The sequence below is a fragment of the Amia ocellicauda genome, chromosome 14, assembly GCF_036373705.1.
Source record: "Amia ocellicauda isolate fAmiCal2 chromosome 14, fAmiCal2.hap1, whole genome shotgun sequence".
Lineage (NCBI taxonomy): Eukaryota > Metazoa > Chordata > Actinopteri > Amiiformes > Amiidae > Amia > Amia ocellicauda.
Window position 1 is genome coordinate 15,626,368 of NC_089863.1, and position 16,206 is coordinate 15,642,573.

The window sequence follows — 16,206 nt, forward strand, 5'->3', positions numbered from 1 at the left end:
TTTCTAATGTATATGCTGTGTTACGGTTACAGTCTCACTCGATCCACATTCATTCAGCTGGTTTCACAGACCTAAATTATAACTAATTCTGGAGTATTCTACCTAAAATAGCATTGGTTATCTTTCAAGTGGAGAATACTACCCAAATGGAGGGCTTTGCACATTACCATGGGGATTTGTTTATAAAAGCTGCCTATAGGCCCTCCCTCTGCCTGCTTTTACTAGTACAGCTACTCAGCCTCTCTTCACTGTTCACCTGTGACTTCTGAGCAAAAAGCCATTTTCTCCCATATTAACTCCGTGATATACTTGTATGGTTGTATATAATACGCTGTTCCTTTTTCCAATTTAGTTTTCTACTACATGGGGCTTCATGTTGTGCTGCTAGCTAGATTCCATTTAGTGTTTTCTGTTACTAGGATTATATATTGGGAGCTGGTACCCAGGAGGTAGAAACAGAATAAAAGTAAACTAAATACTTTTATTTAAACAAAAACAACCTGCAAGTTGATCTAAAGCAACCAAACCAGGGGGTCTCTAGGGTCTCTGGGGTCTCCAGTACTTTCACTCCTTTCTCCAGGCTCTCATACACTGTGGTAACTAGTTCCTGGTGGCCTTAATGGGTTAAAAAAAAAAAGGGTGTGGTACCGGCCCAGGGGGATAATTGACTGATTGGCCAACCACACATGAGGCAGCAATGTGCACATTTTCATGCTGGCCAATCAGTCAATTAAGACTTTCAGACTGGCCTGAAGAGCAAGTTCACCAGGCCGGGGGGAAGCCCACCCTGTCGCACTCCCTCCACCGCAAGAGGAGGCCACTGTTCCAGAAAGGAAAAGGAAAAGGCAGATTTCTTCTAAAAAAATGTCACGACTTCCACATGGTGGTGTCCAATTCCCCAGTATTCTCTTTTTCAGATAACCTGTTTTGCTTTCCCAACCTTTCTGGAGTCCAAGGCCATTGTTAATCTGTATGTGAAACAGCCAATTAAGCAGCAAACTCTCTAGGTTCAGGGTTGCACTTGTGAATCTCGCCACTAGATGGTAGCACTTGATAGTTCTGCTGGTAAAGCCGGCCCAGTGGCGGCAGAAAGCGTCAGACTACTGCGTGAATTGGAGACCATGGTATTTAATCAATTATATGAAGATAATTAATCTGCAGGTGACAGTACTTTCTGCATGATATATTATTTGTCATGTGTTGTGCTAATGAAAGTATGCAGGTTAACAGAAGTGATAGTTTGTAGTTGGCAGTTTAGGTTAGGTAATCAGTAGTCAGTAATCAGCAGACGCCCTTATCAAGGGGCGACTTACAAAATATAAGCGCAATACAAAGTGCAATAATACAGTTCAGTACAAGGCATAACATATTACACATTCCAATTCACATAATACAGTGCAATTCAAATCAAAATACATTTTACAAATTCCAATTTACACAATATAATTATTTGCTACTTCCTGTTATATAGCTTTATGTAACAGACACCGTTATCCAGGGCAACTCACAGTTTACATAAGAAGTATTTCAAAACATTACATAGTCATTACAAATTACAAAAGAAATACCTCCAAGTACAATGAGCTAACAAGGGCAGACATAATACAATTAAGTCCTAGATATGTGCTAAAGGAAGGTGGCGCATAGGAGGAGTAAGTAGGTCAACAATACATAAGTATGCAGGAGCAAAATAAAGCATAGTTTAATAAGGAAATGCATAAGCAGCCCGGGAGATAGGCTGCTGTGTCACAGGTACAGTCTGAGTCTTTAGTAAGCGCTGGAAGGTGTTCAAGGACCCTGCACTCCTGACCTTGGTGGGAAGGTCGATCCACCACTTAGTGGCGAAATTAGATACGCATTGACCTTGTGTTTTAGCTGAACGACGTTGAGTCACAGATGGTTGTTTACCCCTGGAACATTACTATTCTTAGTTAAACACTGCTGACTAGCAGGTTTTGTAGGTTTCTACTGCGGTTGTGATTTCCTTTTAGAGGAGAGGAAAAAGGTAGAGACAGTTTGTTATTGTGTGAGCACTAGTGTGTTCCTGTTCAGCTTATATTACACCTCTCTGCTGACTGTATGTTCTCTCTCAAGAATATAATCGTACTCTTTATTGAACCACCTGCCTCTGAGTCTTCTGTGCACCGACAGCAGGAACGGGGATAGAAGATAATACAAGGGAACATAATAGAAAGGAAGCCAATTACATTATCATGATTAAAGTCAAAACACACAGTCAGGTTAGGAGCAGTGATACATGTCTCAGTGACAGTGTGTGAAAGTGCTGAGTTAGTACAATAGTAGGTAGTTTAGAGTCCTCTTGGAGACTGCGGTGCAGGGGGCCGGCAGTTGACACCTGAATGTTGATGTCCTGTACTGGTGGCTGTGCTTGGCACTGTGCGCAGCCAGAAGAGAGGAGTGTGACCTACACCCCAGGTGAGAGGGTAACTTCCTCCGCTACCAAGGAAGAGGAACCACCAGAGGTGAGCCTGGAGGAGCTGCCCCAGGATCGGGTCAGTGGTGTTGAATGCTGCAGATAGATCAAGGAGGATGAGAACTGAGGAGAGGGAGCCCGAGCGCAGCTGAGGGAGTCAGTGACTGCCAGGAGAGCCGTCTCGGTGGAGTGAGCTGTGCAGAAGCCGGATTGCAGAGGATCAAGAAGTGAGTGTTGGGACAGAAAATCAGAGAGCTGACGGTGGACCGCCTGCTCGAGAGTCTTGGAGAGGAAGGGGAGTAGGGAGACAGGGGGGTAGTTCTGAGGAGAGGTGGCATCAAGGGTTGGTTTCTTGAGGAGTGGGGTCAGAGAGAGTCTCAGCGAGAGCGAGAGGCGGAGATGAAGTCGGCCTTGTTGGAAGCTGAGTGGCAGTTTCACAGGCCGCCAGAGAGGGGAATAGAGGAGAGGGAGGAGGAGGGGAGAGGCAGGGAGATGAGGTTAGAGGGATTAGGGAGGCAATGGCATGCAGGTGCACGCCGAGAAAAAGGAGAGAGCAGAACAGGAATCGGAGAGATCGTCATAGCTGCCTGGTGTTGCTGTGCGGCGTCTCCTCCTCGCAGTTTTCTCCTCACTGGAGTCCCACAGCTAGAGTCCCTGTCCTTTGTAAACGTGGCCCTTCGGAAGGGGGGCACTGAGGCTGCTGGTGCTGACTGCTGGCGCGGAGGACTGGAGGGGCTGTTAAATAGCTGACCTATAACTAATTAGCAGAGTGCACACCTGAATTGCGTTGGATTACACTTCTTTGTCTAGAGCCCGCAATTCATGCCCTAGTACAGGGTCGGCCGAACTAAGTGCTTGTAATGTCTGGAATGCTAAACTCTATGTAACTGACTGCAGAAAAGATGACGCTAAGTGCACAACACTGTACAATCTCTCTCTACAATAGTATATGCAATGCAGCTGTTTCTGGTTACAGAAACTGCATCAATATATAGTCCAAACTGCACTAAGTAAGACAGCAACTAACAAACAGTAGATGCCCTTTACAAATATAGGTGCAGTAAAAATACAATTATATAAAGTAAACAAAGTAAACAACCGGTACTTGGCAGAGCTCGGTCATTACGTCTGCGGGTCCATGTCTCCCTCCTGCTGAGAACAACACAAGTGCAAAACAAGGAGAGCAGGCGCTCAATTTAAAGAAGACAATTAAAACACTGCTTTGTCCAGAGCCCGCAAGTCACCCCCTAGTACAGCGTCGTACTAAATTCTACGTGGCATTGATTCAACAAGGTGCTGAAAGCATTCTTTAGAAATGTTGGCCCATATTGATAGGATAGCATCTTGCAGTTGATGGAGATTTGTGGGATGCACATCCAGGGCACGAAGCTCCCGTTCCACCACATCCCAAAGATGCTCTATTGGGTTGAGATCTGGTGTCTGTGGGGGCCAGTTTAGTACAGTGAACTCATTGTCATGTTCAAGAAACCAATTTGAAATGATTCGACCTTTGTGACATGGTGCATTATCCGGCTGGAAGTAGCCATCAGAGGATGGGTACATGGTGGTCATAAAGGGATGGACATGGTCAGAAACAATGCTCAGGTAGGCCGTGGCATTTAAACGATGCCCAATTGGCACTAAGGGGCCTAAAGTGTGCCAAGAAAACATCCCCCACACCATTACACCACCACCACCAGCCTGCACAGTGGTAACAAGGCATGATGGATCCATGTTCTCATTCTGTTTACGCCAAATTCTGACTCTACCATCTGAATGTCTCAACAGAAATCGAGACTCATCAGACCAGGCAACATTTTTCCAGTCTTCAACTGTCCAATTTTGGTGAGCTTGTGCAAATTGTAGCCTCTTTTTCCTATTTGTAGTGGAGATGAGTGGTACCCGGTGGGGTCTTCTGCTGTTGTAGCCCATCCGCCTCAAGGTTGTACGTGTTGTGGCTTCACAAATGCTTTGCTGCATACCTCGGTTGTAACAAGTGGTTATTTCAGTCAAAGTTGCTCTTCTATCAGCTTGAATCAGTCGGCCCATTCTCCTCTGACCTCTAGCATCAACAAGGCATTTTCGCCCACAGGACTGCCGCATACTGGATGTTTTTCCCTTTTCACACCATTCTTTGTAAACCCTAGAAATGGTTGTGCGTGAAAATCCCAGTAACTGAGCAGATTGTGAAATACTCAGACCGGCCCGTCTGGCACCAACAACTATGCCACGCTCAAAATTGCTTAAATCACCTTTCTTTCCCATTCAGACATTCAGTTTGGAGTTCAGGAGATTGTCTTGACCAGGACCACACCCCTAAATGCATTGAAGCAACTGCCATGTGATTGGTTGGTTAGATAATTGCATTAATGAGAAATTGAACAGGTGTTCCTAATAATCCTTTAGGTGAGTGTATATATATATATATATATATATATATATATATATATATATATATATATAATATCACAATGAGCTATTCATGTTGGATGATATCAGGTAGACAAGCACAACTATACTCTACCTTCATTAGGTATACTTGCACTAGACCTTAAGTCAATAGTAACAGTAACAAATGTTAATACCCTGTGTACAAATCATAAAAACTCCACAGCGCACTGTACTCTAAATCACTATATTGGGGTCTGGATTAACTCAAAACTTTGGCTCACCCGTTAAGATCAAACGACGACCTGCACTTGACAGCGGTTATATTTAGGCCATAAGCAGACGAGATAAGGATCTGACTGCAGAACTGTTTTCTTCCACAAAAGCAGTCAGAGCCCAGAGCCATCCATCATTAGTCATCCCTCAGGGAGTCAGGCTTTCACACAGAGGGAGAGCCTCAAGTATGCCAAGCAAGGCATGAATTTTGACCATTGTTTGACATACATTTATCCACATAGTCTAGTGACCACAACTCCATAGAGGGAGCATGCAGACTCAGCAGATTTGAACAGACACAATGCTTACATACTTCTACTTCTGACCTCCCTGCGTTTTTTAATTGGGACAAGAAGTCATTCTGTATCCAGGACAGATGTCAGGGTTTTTTCCCTTCTAATATGAAGCCGAATCTCCAGCTGACATGCACCGCCCTAAGTGCTTTTCTGATATGTTTGTCTTGGTGAAGTGGTGCCAGCGTGGTGCTCTGTGGACAGATAATAGAATCACTTCTTCTTCTGATTCAGTCTTCCGAACAATAGATGGCTCTAATACCCCATATATAACGTCATGATGAAGATGTTGTGTAATTGCAGTGGCAGCCGTTTCCAGGCATTTCTGTATTTCTGGCAACTCGCAGTAGGAAAATGCTCAGTCAGGCGGGTCTGGCTTTAGAGCTCATTGTAGAGAAGGGCGAAACAAAATGTGCAAGTGTCGTAGAAGACATCTACTTCCAGTTTCTATATACTCCTGTCGTGGAAACACTTTAAAATAAGGTGGTGTGTTTCCCCATGGATTGAAATGAGAATATCACAGGATTAACACATCAATACCTCATGTTCACCTGAGCACATAAACATTAACCCTGACCCCGTTATCCACGTGATTAACATGGATGAAGTGCATGTTGTGAGTACTGAGTGTTGGAGAGGAGTAGTATTGTGTGTGAGTACAGAGAAGAAGTGTTTGGTTATCGGGACTTTGTTTATGAATTACGGATGATGACTTGGATTGCAGACTTTGCTTGTTCGCCAGTGTGCTCGTGTTTATTATTATAATGTGTAGAGAGATTTGCACACCAGCTTAGTTAGACTCAAGGAAGAGTTAGGGTTGTTGTAGTTTTGTGTGTCTGTTTATGATGATGAGCACTAACGCACTCATGCAATAAACGCACAAATCTCCCCACACTCCTGCCTCAGAGCCCTGACAGTGCTCAATGTCACAATATATTCATTCATGAGAGATTGCGCCATCTTAAGTGTGACTCTTTCTGGTTTATAATGGCTTTCAAAATAAAGCGATCCCCATTTCTGATACCCACGAGGGCTTGGAAACAGCTGTTTCACCTCCACATCTTCGTGTTTTTGGCTGAGAATCACAATGGATCACGTACACTGATTTTTTTAGAGAGCCGAAATTACCCTGCTGACCAAAGCAATTTGTCATGTTGAGGCGGATGGCTTTAGGCACCGGGCAATGCACCACTCCCTTCTTCGTGCGTATCGTGTCTCTCACTGGATTCACTGGAAACAATATTGTGGGAAGTTGCTATGGAAACCACAAGAAACCACCAAACAGGGATAACCCAAACAAGAGGGAACTCCCTATGCTGACTCACACTGCGGACAGGCAGGATAGCAGACTGGGAACGTGGGAGCACCACAACAGCACTCACAACAAACAACAGTTTCATTTGGAGAGTGCAGCGGCATCCATTAGCTACGCAGGCCTTGGGTCTTGGGTTCTGCATAAGGGGACTTGAATCCGCTCTCTTTGCCTCTCACTTCCTCGGGCCATGCCATACTGTGCAGTGCAGTGACAGAATGGAAAAATACAACCGTATTAGTCCCCGAAGGCCAATTTGATTTAGATCTGACAGGGGTGCTTCAGGCAAAATTCCACATACACACATCAGATGCAAGATAAACACACGAGTAGACGCATGATAAAACACCATGTTCTGAAAAGAACAAACTCTGTGTGCTTAAGTGCAAAGAACAATAATAGACACTCTGGAGTCATCTGTTCAAAGTGCAAAGTGCAATATCGATGGCTGAACTGGATCTAGTTTGTCCCGAGTATTGCCACTGGGTCCGCTTTTTTGGTCCTGTTGACCTGTTTGTCAGTGGAGCACTTTGGACAGCAAAGAGGCATCCAAGGGGGAGCAGAGCAGTGCTGTGCCGTACCCTGCTGTTCTGCCCTATGTAGTACAGTGCTGTTCTGTAACTCCCCCAGTGCTGGCCAGTGCAGTAACAGTGTTGTTCTAAAATATTCCATTACAGAACTGGCTGCTTAGGGTGCCATTTCTCCCTCCAAAAAAAGAGCAACACCCTCCGCACAGCAGGGGCCCTCGGCTACAGCACAATCCAGCAATAACATTCATAAATTCTGGTAAGTGTAAGCTGTCCTGATGTGCAAAGCAATGGGTTGCTGTTTTAATCCAACATTGCACTGAGGACAGGTTACAACAATACAAAAAAATTAAGTGAGATTACATAGATGACTTGAGTCAGTTTCAGTGGAATGAATGTGCGGCCGGGCTCCTAAGGTCAAGTGAAGGGAGCATATGGAGAAACACTAGACTGAGATCATTTTTCATAGGAGAGATACAGCCAGGATATTGGAATCAGGGAGGCCTGGGGGACTGGTAGAGAGAGCGAGAGAGAGAGAGGGATTTTGAGATTTTAAACCCTTTTATTCTGCACAACAAAAAAGAAAAAATATCATATCATCAAAAAAAATTATCCATTCCAGTATGAAGAAAATAATATATAATAAATTAAATTAAATCCCAACCCACATCAAAAAGAATTGGCAGCAAACAAATAAAGCATTAGAAAGACAAATTAAAAATAATAAATAAGAGTTCACCCTTCTCGCCCACGGTGCCACACACCACCTCTACTTGGCCCAATTCACCCACGCTGAGGAAGCTCTCTCTCACGTCCCGGTCATGAGTCACTGGAGCATCACGGCCAGAGAGCAGCCCTGTCTGATCCCTCTCTGTACTGGGAAAGGCTGGCCCAGAACGTTGTTATATTTAATAAAACTAAAAACATTATAATACAAAAGTTTAATATAGGAAATAAAACCAGGAGCAACACCAAAAGCCTCCAGGGTGCAGAATAAAACGCAACATCAGAATTTGTTTCTGTTCTGCAGCCGTCCTCTCCAAGCCGAAGATGAATGTTCCAGTTCCAGTTCCATAAATCTTGCTCAGACTAGCGCTCCCTTGACCTTCTCCTCCAGCAGGCTGCCCAGGCATTGTTTCTTCAACTGCTGGCTCCAATACTCCCCCTCCATGCTCTGGCCACCCAAAGTGCTCTCAATCTCTAATATCTCTATTTCCAGCTGGCTGACTGCTGCATGCATTTGCCTAGTGACATCCTGGGTGTACTGTTGGCAGAAAATGTGTATCTTAATCTTCCCCACGTCCCACTATTGCTGCAGACTGGAGACACGTGCCTTCTCCCCTCTCCAGCTATCCCAGAACAGGATAAAGAAATCTGTAAACTCAGTGTCTTGTAAAAGATTGACATTAAAATGCCAGTATGCAGTGGTGCGCTGTGCTGAGGTGAAACAAAAACCTGTGATGACAAGGTGATGGTCAGACAGGTGTGTGGGGTGAAAACTGCAGGTGGTCACTCTATTGAGGGGATGTGTTTGTGTGTAGAAATAGTCTAACTATGCTCCAGAAATTCATCCCTCCCTAACTCTACTCCAAATGTACTGTTTACAGGAGGCGTGTAAGGTCCTCCAGACGTCAACTAAGGCAAACACATCCAGCACAGCAGGCAGCTCTCGGGCAGATTGGGGATGGGGTTCATCATCATTATTATTATTATTATTATTATTATTATTATTATTATTATTATTATTATTATTATTTCTTGGCAGACGCCCTTATCCAGGGCGACTTACAACATAAGTGCAATACAAAGTGCAAGAATACAGTTAAGTACAAGGCATCATCATGATTGCTATCCAGAGTAAAATCAATGGTACAATTAAAATCCCCAGCCATCAGAATAAAATGCTCAGGAGCACAATGATCTAAAACAGCTTTAATCTTGTGAAATAAGAAAATACGTTCCCTACATATATTGAGAGCATAAATATTAATTAAAACAAGAAAAAAAAACAATTTAATTTAATTACAAGTTTTAAAAGCCTCCCATGCACCACTTCCTCCACAAACACAATAATTGCACGCAGCCCCAGTGAGAATAAACTCTTGCATACTTTTGTGTATTTTTTCATTCGGTGAGAAGATTGTTCTTTCAGTAACCTGTCGGCAAAACCTACAATATAATTGAGCACTGTTGCAAAATACAAGGAGTTCAAGAGAAATGTTCGGATCCAAGCTCGGTTTGGTTCTACTTCCTATAAGAAGTACACGGCCAATCAGCCAAATGCACAAAGTATCCAAACAAGGTATTGCAAACAGCTGGGGGCTCTACAAGGTCACTTCAGTTTATACAAATGATCAATGCATAATAACTATGTGAATTAATAATAATAATAATAATAATAATAATAATAATAATAATAATAATAATAATAATAATAATAATAATAATAATGCAGTGTAACTGAGTTTGTGTTTAATTTCAGCTCCACATAAAATACAGACACAAAAATTGGGTTTATTATTTTACTTATTTAGTATTACCTAGTTGATGTGGCCAGGGGTTCTAGTTGAATGAATAAAATAAGGGGGGAAAACTAAGATTTGAGGAGTTCAGACATACGTTTTATGTGTCCAACATAACATTGTGCTGATAGCCTTGTATAATATTTACGAGAGACAGAGAGAGAGAGAGAGAGAGAGAGAGAGAGAGAGAGGAGCAATCGTAACAGTTTATAGTGAGCTTAGTGTTTTTTATTTATTTAATTTTGTTTCCATATTAATTTCTTTTCCATGTACATAATTATGAAATAATCCAGCTTCAAGCCCGTGTGCCCCGGGGACCCTGGGTTTAGGAATTTTAAACTCAAAAACCCGGGCCTGGAATTTTTCCCCGGTTTTGGAAAGCCTACACCCCATTGCTGACACTGAAACCATTTCTTCCCCTTCCACTAAGACAGCCAACAGGCTTCATTATGAGTCAGAATTAGTTTTCCGCTGAAAAACTGTTAGCCTTCTTTGACTCCAGAAACATAAATGCGCAGAAAGTGTGCACTCTTGTTGATCTCCCTACAGCTGTTTAAATTTAAAGAGTACCCATGGGGAAAATAAAAAAGTTAAACTACCAATGATTTTCGCAACACCACATTTGCAGAGACCAAAAACAGCTTTAAATCAGGAAAAAATGAGGATGAATGAACTCCCTTCCTACCTTTCGTGTCATCCATAAACTTATTAAACAGTTCCAGGGAATAAAGCTTTTTCATGCAGGGCTGACTGCCTACGATGTCGGAGCCCAACAAGGCATCAGGCAGCTCTCCATCATCATCCTCCTCACAAACACACATCTCCCTCTCCTCCTCTCCCTCACCCGCTGCGTCCACGGTCTTAAAGCTGAGCGCAACTAAGACCCAAGGGCCACCGCTGCCACTCCCCACCCCCAGCTCAGACTCCCTGGCTGTGGCCGCACTGAGCGTTAACCCAGCACCCCCACTGACCAGCGAGCCCCCACAAACCTCAAGGGGAGCCCCCACCGGACCCCATATTGTCTCTTCCTCTACCACAGGTGCCACGTTCGCCTTCATTTTCTTTTTCCTCCCTGTAACCAGGGTGAAACCCCTCTCTGGAGTGACAGGGGAATCAGACACAGAAGTCACTGTGGGTACAGAAGGCAACTCCACCACAACAACAAGGCCCTGGGGAGCACGTACAGGCGTGTCCATCACCTCCAACGCCCGGGCCTCCAGACCCCTTCCAGAACTCCAACCGCCCCCCTGCCCACAGCAGCATCACCGTCTTCCCTGGGCCGTTTAGGACATGCACATATGGCCTACTTCACCAGAAAGAAAACATTTAATTGTATCAGAAGATTAAAAAATCACACACTCTTTCCCCTCCACAACTAACCTCCAGGGCCCACTTACACACTTACGTCCAGCTCTGTCAGCCCCACCAACCCCCCAGAGTGAGAGCCCATGCTACGACCACACTCCCCACCCAGCAAAACAAACAAATAAATAAATCAACAATCAAAATTCAAAATTCAAAAACTGTATCTAAGAAAGGTAATAAATAATCTAGAATGCTAAAGGTCCTGGAGAAGCTTTGTCTGCATGTGAAAGTATGCTTGAGTATAATAAGCAGTATGTTTCACTGTACATATAGTAGTGTAGTGAGTATCAGATACTACAGTATACTATAGTATAAAAGTGTAATATGGTATAAAACAGTGTTTTATAGTATTTGTTGTAATGTAGTAATAACGATAATACATCACAAAGTAATACAGTATACTATAGTATACAAAACTGTATCATATGTGTTGTAGAACTGTAGTACTGTAGTATATTACAAGGTACTACAGTATTCAATAGTGTACTAGTATATCACAGAATACTACAATATGAAAGTGTACTGTAGTATATCACAAGCTACTACAGTATACTGTAGTATAATAGTGTATTATGGTATAATTAAGTATAATACAGTATGTGTTGTACTGCAGTAGTAATAACTGTAATTATTTATTATTTATTACATCACAAAGTAATACAGTATACTATAGTATAAGACACTACTATAGTATTTGTTATAGAACTGTAGTACTATAGTATTTGTTATACTATACTATTGTACATGACTACAGTACAAGGCACTACAGTATACTAAGAGTCATATGTTTAGGTTGCATTTATTATTATTGACAATAAAAAATGATGTGAAATGTTATGGGGTGCTATATGAAGTTGTATGATTTATTTATTTATTTATTATTGTTGTTGTTATTAAGTTGGCCTTTGTAAGTATGACAAAAAACATATTTAAAAATATGTAATACTATGCAGGTTAATATGATTGTAACTACACAGCAGAAGTATAATAATTTGGAATAGGAGAATCATTAATAGTATGTAAAAGTATGCATCTTAGTACAGTAATTGTATATGGCAGGTACGTTCATATAGTCATACTATGTAAGTTAGTATACAGTGAGGGAAAAAAGTATTTGATCCCCTGCTGATTTTGTACGTTTGCCCACTGACAAAGAAATTATCAGTCTATAATTTTAATGGTAGGTGTATTTTAACAGTGAGAGACAGAATAACAACAAACAAATCCAGAAAAATGCATTTCAAAAAAGTTATAAATTGATTTGCATGTTAATGAGTGAAATAAGTATTTGATCCCTTCGACTTAGTACTTGGTGGCAAAACCCTTGTTGGCAATCACAGAGGTCAGACGTTTCTTGTAGTTGCCCACCAGGTTTGCACACATCTCAGGAGGGATTTTGTCCCACTCCTCCTTGCAGATCCTCTCCAAGTCATTAAGGTTTCGAGGCTGACGTTTGGCAACTCGAACCTTCAGCTCCCTCCACAGATTTTCTATGGGATTAAGGTCTGGAGACTGGCTAGGCCACTCCAGGACCTTAATGTGCTTCTTCTTGAGCCACTCCTTTGTTGCCTTGGCTGTGTGTTTTAGGTCATTGTCATGCTGGAATACCCATCCACGACCCATTTTCAATGCCCTGGCTGAGGGAAGGAGGTTCTCACCCAAGATTTGACGGTACATGGCCCAATCCATCATCCCTTTGATGCAGTGCAGTTGTCCTGTCCCCTTAGCAGAAAAACACCCCCAAAGCATAATGTTTCCACCTCCATGTTTGACAGTGGGGATGGTGTTCTTGGGGTCATTCCTCCTCCTCCAAACACGGCGAGTTGAGTCAATGCCAAAGAGCTTGATTTTGGTCTCATCTGACCACAACACTTTCACCCAGTTCTCCTCTGAATCATTCAGATGTTCATTGGCAAACTTCAGACGGGCCTGTACATGTGCTTTCTTGAGCAGGGGGACCTTGCGGGCGCTGCAGGATTTCAGTCCTTCACGGCATAGTGTGTTACCAATTGTTTTCTTGGTGACTATGGTCCCAGCTGCCTTGAGATCATTAACAAGATCCTCCCGTGTAGTTCTGGGCTGATTCCTCACCGTTCTCATGATCATTGAAACTCCACGAGGTGAGATCTTGCATGGAGCCCCAGACCGAGGGAGACTGACAGTTATTTTGTGTTTCTTCCATTTGCAAATAATCGCACCAACTGTTGTCACCTTCTCACCAAGCTGCTTGGCGATGGTCTTGTAGCCCATTCCAGCCTTGTGTAGGTCTACAATCTTGTCCCTGACATCCTTGGACAGCTCTTTGGTCTTGGCCATGGTGGAGAGTTTGGAATCTGATTGATTGATTGCTTCTGTGGACAGGTGTCTTTTATACAGGTAACGAGCTGAGATTAGGAGCGCTCCCTTTAAGAGAGTGATCCTAATCTCAGCTCGTTACCTGTATAAAAGACACCTGGGAGCCAGAAATCTTGCTGATTGATAGGGGATCAAATACTTATTTCCCTCATTAACATGCACATCAATTTATAACTTTTTTTGAAATGCGTTTTTCTGGATTTTGTTGTTGTTATTCTGTCTCTCACTGTTAAAATACACCTACCATTAAAATTATAGACTGATCATTTCTTTGTCAGTGGGCAAACTCACAAAATCAGCAGGGGATCAAATACTTTTTTCCCTCACTGTAAGTAAATGTAAGATGTTTTTATTAATAGTAGTATTAGTAGTAGCAGTAGTAATAGAAGTAGTAGCAGTAGCTGTTGTAAATAATATTAATCGCAAAGTTAGAAAAGGAGATTGAATAGAGGACAGTTTAAATGTATTAACACGTAGTGTCAGTACATACAGAGTGGAAATTGTCAGAGGGGACATGCTTTATGCAGAACACATTTAATGTGCTTTAAAATAACATTAGTATCATTACAGGATTGGCACTGGCCGTGCAGATTGGGAAGGGGGCGTGGTTTAATTAGGAAGTCGCTTGTTTACCTCACTCTCTTCAACATGTGGCCAGTCGGGTGGGGTTTTTCATTCACTGTATATATATATATATATATTGTTGTTCGACTATCCTCTGCTGGATTGTGAAGGAAGGGCTCTCTAATGTTATATTTGGCACTATTTTGTGGGAGATTTATTTTAAACTACACTGCTCAAAAACACATAATCATCACAGTATAACACCAAGTCAATTAAACTTCAGGGATATCAATCTGCCAGTTAGGAATCCTAAGTGATTGTGAATCAATGTCACCTGTTTTGGTGCAAATGAAAGTGACAACAGGTGCACTGGAGAGGCAACAGCAAGACAACCCCCAAAAAGGGAATAGTTTTGCAGTTGGTGGCCACAGACAATTGCTCTCTCCTTATCCTTCCTGACTGATTCTTCTCTAGTTTTGCATTTTGCTAGTGTCCTTGTCACTACTGGTAGCATGAGGCGGTACCTGCAGCCCATTCAGGTTGCACAGGTAGTCCAGCTCCTCCAGGATGGCACATCCATATGTGCCGTCACAAGAAGGTTTGCTGTGTCTCCCAGTACAGTCTCAAGAGCATGTAGGAGATACCAAGAGACGGGCCGTTACACGAGGAGAGCTGGACAGGGCCATAGAAGGGCATCAACCCAGCAGCAGGACCAGTATCTGCTCCTTTGTGCAAGGAGGAACAGGAGGAGCGCTGCCAGAGCCCTACAAAATTACCACCAGCGGGCTAGTGGTGTGCATGTTTCTGACCAAACTGTCAGAAACAGACTCCATGAGGGTGGCATGACGTCCCAATGTCCTCTAGTGGGACCTGTGCTCACAGCCCAGCACCGTGCAGCTCGATTGGCATTCGCCAGAGAACACCAGAATTGGCAGGTCCACCATTGGCACCCCGTTCTCTTCACAGATGAGAGCAGGTTCACACTGAGCACATGTGACAGACGTGAAAGAGTCTGGAGATGCCATGGTGAATGTTATGCTGCCTGCAACATCATCCAGCATGACCGGTTTGGCGGTGGGTCAGTGATGGTCTGGGGAGGCATATCCTTGGAGGGTCACACAGACCTCCACGTGCTAGCCAACGGTACCCTGACTGCCGTTAGGTACCGGGATGAAATCCTCAGACCCATCGTCAGACCTTACGCTGGTGCAGTGGGCCCTGGGTTCCTCCTGGTGCAGGACAGTGCCCGGCCTCATGTGGCCAGAGTGTGTAGGAAGTTCCTGGATGACAAAGGCAGTGATGCCATTGACTGGCCCTCACGTTCCCCAGACCTGATTCCAACTGAGAACCTTTAGAACGTTATGTATCGGTGCATCCGACGCCACCAAGTAGCACCACAGACTGTCCAGGAGCTCAATGATGCCCTGATCCAGGTCTGGGAGGAGATCCCCCACGACACATCCGCTGTCTCATCAGAAGCATGCCCAGACGTTGTCGGGAGTGCATACAGGCACGTGGGGGCCACACACACTACTGAGTCACATTATGAGTTGCTGTGATGAAATTCACGCAAGTTGGAATAGCCTGTGATTTCAATTGTTTACTTTGATTTTCAGTATGAGTTTGAATCCAGCCCTCAATCGGTAGGTGATTTTGATTTCCATTGACCCTTGTTTTACGGCATTTTGTTCTCAATGAATTACACAATGTACAATAAAGATTTTGATCTTTAATATATTTCGTTCATCGAGATCTGATGTGTGATTTAAGTGTTCCCTTAATTTTTTTGAGAAGTGTATTTTAAATTAGCCACTTTGTAATACTATGATATGTTCTGACAAACTATATGATTATGATCTACTTATAATCACTTAATATGAATTTAAAACAAATTTAATGTGGTGTTATTATTATTAATAATAACCTACGTGGAATACGTATTAGTATATAAAGCAGTATTAAACGAATGTAATTTAGTATATAAGCAGTAACAGTGGAATAAATATTAGTATATAAAACAGTGTAAAACAAATATAATGTAGTTTAATATGATACAGTATTGTATGGGGATATGGTATGGAAAAATGTATTAAAAGCAAGGTAAAATCATAGAAAACATTCTATATTATAGGGAATAAACTGAGATATGTAGGGTTATTTCTAACCAAGT